Source organism: Pelobates fuscus, chromosome 4 (assembly GCF_036172605.1).
Source record: "Pelobates fuscus isolate aPelFus1 chromosome 4, aPelFus1.pri, whole genome shotgun sequence".
Classification (NCBI taxonomy): domain Eukaryota; kingdom Metazoa; phylum Chordata; class Amphibia; order Anura; family Pelobatidae; genus Pelobates; species Pelobates fuscus.
The window spans coordinates 322,996,510-323,002,615 of NC_086320.1; positions in this window are offsets into that span (position 1 = coordinate 322,996,510).

Here is a 6,106-nt window from a genome sequence, read left to right on the forward strand (position 1 = left end):
TGTCAGAGTGTGTGTGTGAGAGCCTGTCAGAGTGTGTGTGTGAGAGCCTGTCAGAGTGTGTGTGTGAGAGCCTGTCAGAGTGTGTGTGTGTGAGAGCCTGTCAGAGTGTGTGTGAGAGCCTGTCAGAGTGTGTGTGAGAGCCTGTCAGAATGTGTGTGTGAGAGCCTGTCAGAGTGTGTGTGTGAGAGCCTGTCAGAGTGTGTGTGTGAGAGCCTGTCAGAGTGTGTGTGTGTGAGAGCCTGTCAGAGTGTGTGTGTGTGTGTGAGAGCCTGTCAGAGTGTGTGTGAGAGCCTGTCAGAGTGTGTGTGAGAGCCTGTCAGAGTGTGTGTGAGAGCCTGTCAGAGTGTGTGTGAGAGCCTGTCAGAGTGTGTGTGAGAGCCTGTCAGAGTGTGTGTGAGAGCCTGTCAGAGTGTGTGTGAGAGCCTGTCAGAGTGTGTGTGAGAGCCTGTCAGAGTGTGTGTGAGAGCCTGTCAGAATGTGTGTGTGAGAGCCTGTCAGAATGTGTGTGTGAGAGCCTGTCAGAATGTGTGTGTGAGAGCCTGTCAGAGTGTGTGTGTGTGTGAGAGCCTGTCAGAGTGTGTGTGTGTGTGTGTGAGAGCCTGTCAGAGTGTGTGTGTGTGTGTGTGTGTGTGAGAGCCTGTCAGAGTGTGTGTGTGTGAGAGCCTGTCAGAGTGTGTGTGTGTGAGAGCCTGTCAGAGTGTGTGTGTGTGAGAGCCTGTCAGAGTGTGTGTGTGTGAGAGCCTGTCAGAGTGTGTGTGTGTGAGAGCCTGTCAGAGTGTGTGTGTGTGAGAGCCTGTCAGAGTGTGTGTGTGAGAGCCTGTCAGAGTGTGTGTGAGAGCCTGTCAGAGTGTGTGTGTGAGAGCCTGTCAGAGTGTGTGTGTGTGAGAGCCTGTCAGAGTGTGTGTGTGAGAGCCTGTCAGAGTGTGTGTGTGAGAGCCTGTCAGAGTGTGTGTGTGTGTGAGAGCCTGTCAGAGTGTGTGTGTGTGTGAGAGCCTGTCAGAGTGTGTGTGTGTGAGAGCCTGTCAGAGTGTGTGTGTGTGAGAGCCTGTCAGAGTGTGTGTGTGTGTGAGAGCCTGTCAGAGTGTGTGTGTGTGAGAGCCTGTCAGTGTGTGTGTGAGAGCCTGTCAGAGTGTGTGTGTGAGAGCCTGTCAGAGTGTGTGTGTGAGAGCCTGTCAGAGTGTGTGTGTGTGAGAGCCTGTCAGAGTGTGTGTGTGTGAGAGCCTGTCAGAGTGTGTGTGTGTGAGAGCCTGTCAGAGTGTGTGTGTGAGAGAGCCTGTCAGAGTGTGTGTGTGTGAGAGAGCCTGTCAGAGTGTGTGTGTGTGAGAGAGCCTGTCAGAGTGTGTGTGTGTGTGTGTGAGAGGCTGTCAGAGTGTGTGTGAGAGGCTGTCAGAGTGTCTGTGAGAACGTCAAGAGTGCGTTTGAGCGCCTGTCTGAGTTTGTGTGTGCGTGACCCTGTCAGAGTGTGTGCGAGCAAGCCTGTCAGAGAGTGAGTGAGAGTGTGTGTGTGTGTGTGCCTGTCAGAGTGTCTGTGAGAGCGAGAGCCCGTCAAGAAAGTGTGCTTGAGCGCCTGTCTGAGTTTGCGTGTGCGAGTCTGTCAGAGTGTGTGCGTGCAAGCCTGTTGTCAGCGTAAGAGTGTGTGTGAGTGCCTGTCAGTGTCTGTATGTATGTGGGTGTGAGCGAGAGCCTGTCAGAGTTTGTGTGTGCAAGCCTGGTGTCAGTGTAAGAGTGTTTGAGAGCCTGTCAGTGTGTGCACGTTTAGGTACCTGCCGCCACCGATCACATGAGGAAGGTGTTTTTACTCACCTTTCTTCCCATTTTCCCATACCGTGCCAGTTTCGCCATGCTGAGATGATCAATCTTTATGATCTCAGCTAAGGCAATGCTTTCCCTTAGGAAAACATTGGCAGGATTTTGTGCAAGCGCAGCAAATGTACCAATCTGCATCTCCTCATAGAGATGCTATATTAATCAATCTCTATGAGGAACATTCAGCGCCTCCATACAGAGCTTGGAGACACTGAACCTGGGTGCTGCAGCAGTGACCCAGGACTCTCTAGTGGCCATCTGAGTGACTGTCACTAGAGGTGTTACTAAGCAGCAATGTAAACTGCCTTTTCGCGGAAAAGGCAGTGTTTACACTGAAACGCCTGCAGGAACAGGATATTGACACCAGAACAACTACATCAAACTGTAGTGGTTCTGGTGACTATAGTGTCCCTTTAAGAATTGCACATTCTTGTTAAAAATTGCTGGCTCCTATATTCCAAACAAATTTGTCAAGCCCTGCCTTAGAGTCTGTGTGTTTTTTGTTTCTTTTCTAAACACCTTAGACACACCCTGATAATACCTAAATCCTGGACTGGTAGGGGGTCCTTGAGGACTGGGTTGAGAACCCCTGCCTTAGGCGAAACTCAAACATGAGGCCCCACCAACACCAGTGAAAAAAATAGTTTTTGCAATACATGTCACATATACACATTGATGCACTGTTTACCTGTGTATGTGCCTGAGAGTGTGTCTGACAGAGAGTATCCTTGTGAGTGTGAATGTATGTCTCTGTGAGCATGTTTGCATTTTTATCTAGGACGTATGTGTATAGGGTAGCTGCTTGAAGTGTGTTGTGTGTATGGGGGGTCTGCCTGTGGCCTTTGTGCATTGTGTTTATGGCAAAGCTATGTTTCCTGTGTGTATGATGAATGTCTTCAGCTGGTGACTGTTAGAAGGGGAGTAAAGGGGTACCAGTGGCAGGGAGAGTGTGACAGGGCAAAAAGGGTAAATGGACAGGGTGGGGGGGTTGTGAGTGAGATAGAGGGAGTATGACATGCTTGGATGAGGAAGTGTGACAGGGTGAGTAGAGGTAAGTGTGTCAGGGCAATTGTGGCATGGTAGGAGGGACGAGTGTGACAGGATTAAGGGGGGTTAATGTGACAGGGTGAGTGTGGCAGAGTGAAGGCAGGTGAGTTTGGAAGGGGTTAGAGTAACAGGATTAGGAGTGGTTAATGTGAGTGTGGATGCATGAAGAGCCTGACAGTGTGGGGGTGACGACAATGTAGGGGGAGGAGGCAGTGTAAGGGGATGCTAACAGTATGTCTGGGGAGGCTGAGTGTGTAAGGGGGGTGATCCTATGTGTGTGTATCCTGTGTGTGAGTAGATGATGGTGTGAGGGAGAGGAGGGGTGATGGAGTGAGGGGGGGGGGGGTGATGGTGTGAGGGATAGGGGGGGTGATGGTGTGAGGGATAGGGGGGGTGATGGTGTGAGGGAGGGGGGTGATGGTGTGAGGGAGGTGATGGTGAGAGGGGGGTGATCGTGAGAGGGTGGGGGAGTGAGAGGGGTGATATTAAAGGGTGGTGATGGTCAGAGGGAGGGGGTGATGGGGGTACTAAATACCTTTATTCCCTGGTGGTTCAGTGGGCTCCCTGGCGGTCCGGTGGCCATTACATCCGGTCTGCAGCTCCGCAGAGCTGCAGCCCATGTATCTCGCGAGACCCATCAGATTGGTCTGATTGGTCAGTTCTCGGCGAGACACATGGTCTGCAGCTCTGCGGATTGCAGACTGGTGTCTCTGATGACTGGCCGAGCAGACAGGAGGGGCCTCCTCCTGGTGTCGGGTCCTCGGTCACTGACCTTGGACCCGACACAGTCTGCCCTTAGGCAGTTTAGGCGGCCCCGAGGCCCCAGCCAGCACGAGGCCTTAGGCGGCCACCTAAGCCGCCTGATTAAAGAGCCTCCTCTGGCTTTATTTACATTTATTTCCTTTAACTGCTGTAATACCTTGTCTCGAGTCGTATCTGCAAGTTTTTTGCAGCAATCATTTGCATATCTCTTGCCATAGGATCCTCATTAATATATACTGAAGAAAAAAAAAGTTATTTAAAATGTCTGCCTTTTCCTGGTCTTCATTAATTAACAGACTTATCTATGTTGCCAGTGTACCTTCACTTCCATTTTTTAAATTTTTTTTCTTTAGAATTGATGTACTTGAAAAATTTTGGTGGTTGGTTTTGCACTCTTTGGCTATCAATTTCTCCTTTTCTAGTTTAGCCACTTTAATTTCCTTTTTGCAAGCATTATTGGCTTCCTTATATAGGATGCGTCTGATTTGTTCGATTTACATGCTAACCAGGAAGGACGACCTCATGTCCACCCCCCCAGCCTCTCCAACAGGCAGCAGTTTGGGGCTAATAAAATATATCCCTTTTCCCACCTTGAAGCTTATTCTCTTCAGAGTCCTCGAGGGGCTCACTTGTTGTGGCACATTTTAAAATATTTTTGGCAGGTTTTTGCAAAACACGTTTATTTTTTTGTTTTTTTTAATATTCAATTAGAGGCGTAAGAAGAAACAAGGTTTGCATTTTTTAGCTCTGCTCTCACAATGGTTAGGGTGAGTGGATAGGTAGGCTTGTTTTTCATTGGGGGAGGTGGCTTGTTGCTTAGGGACACCTAGCATCTAGGTACAGTGGGGATGGGGGGTGACAATTTTCTTGCCAGGGAATATTTCAGATTAAATTCTGAATTTTTCACCAGATGTTGTCCATCCTAACAAAATCCAATATTTAGTAAACCACACAGTTTGCATTACAATTACAAATCTGTATGCCAAAGGCTAGATATAAATATGTACTTACTTTTGTAGTCCTTTGTAAACATGTCTGGGGGGTCGCATGCATAGTGAGGGGCAAGGAGAACATTTTATTGGTTTCCCATTGTGTGGATTTTTATTTCAAGTGATCTTTGGCAGCCTGTTGTGAGCAAGATCTGATCAGGCAGATTGGTTTGTTTGAGAACAATAAACTATTGTACTCTTAGGACATTAGTGATTGTCTTAACACTCTGCAGTTCTGGCTCCTGATTAGCTGCGTATTTGACTGAAGTTATATGGTGATTTAATAAGATATTATTCTGTTTACTGTTGAGTGTAACTACTTGGAGGTTTTGTGTTGACTAATACATTCGGTGTTGACCAGGTTACCAGTTCAAGCTACAACAGACATTCAATTTCACTCCATCCCCTGACACGTATTTAACAAATGGAACAATTGTTCATGGTAAACTGTGCGAAAAGGCAACGGTTTATTCTATGCAATCAAATGTACGGTTTGTGTGAAATACGTTTTTAAGTTTAAACTGAGCAGAATGTTCCTTTCTGGAGCCCATCATTCCATAGGTTTTCATGCTTAGACATAGATTTGTATCACTTGTGTATAATCACAGAGGAAATTGGGGTTATTCCCTAATGTGAGAACTGTCAGGAATTCAAAGTGAATATCAGATTTAAAGGAAAACTAAAGTGCCAGGAAAACAAAGTTGTTTTCCTGGCACTATAGCTCCCTATAGCTGTCAGCTTTCATTTGTGCGGCCACATGTAGGCCGTGCATGGTCTCCAGCTTGCCCGGCTGGTGATGAGCTTCTTGCCGGCAACGGGACTGAGCTGGGGTCGCTTTCCGTTCAATGATGTCGAGGTATGCGGAATTAGGCTGGGACGGTTTTCAGTGTCTTTTTGGGGGGTTTGGTGCTGGAGCCCATGCGGATGGCGCCCAGTCGGCCCGGCACTCTATTTTGTTGTTGTTGTTCTCCCCCCCCCCCCCCCCCTCCCTCCCTGCTTGTCACCTGGCCAGGGAGGGGGGGGATATGTTAATCCCTGGTGGTCCAGTGGCATTGGCTGAGCTGTTGGTGGGGAAGCTCCTCCAGCTCCACTGGGGTAAGTCTCGTGGCCAGCGTGCCGCACGGAGTGTTGCCATGGTAACCAGTGGCAACGCTCTGACGGGAGCCTGTCGGTCCTAGGAGGTATTATCGGCAATATCGGTATCTGAATTGGCCGATACCGATATTGACGAAAATACCGAATATCGGCCAATTATATCGGTAAAACCGATAATCGGTTGATCCCTAATGGGAAACCACTTATCGCTTTCCAAACCATACTGCTAACATCTATGGATTTCCCATTCTTTTATTCCACGAAAATGTTCTTTCAGGTTTAATACTTCCATTTATCTACTACTAGCACTTAAAAAGATTGGTGTTTTTGGTGGAGAGAGAAGATTTTCTACTTCATAAAAGTTTTGAACGTTTTAAACAGAAATTCCCCCTCAAATGGAGATGAAC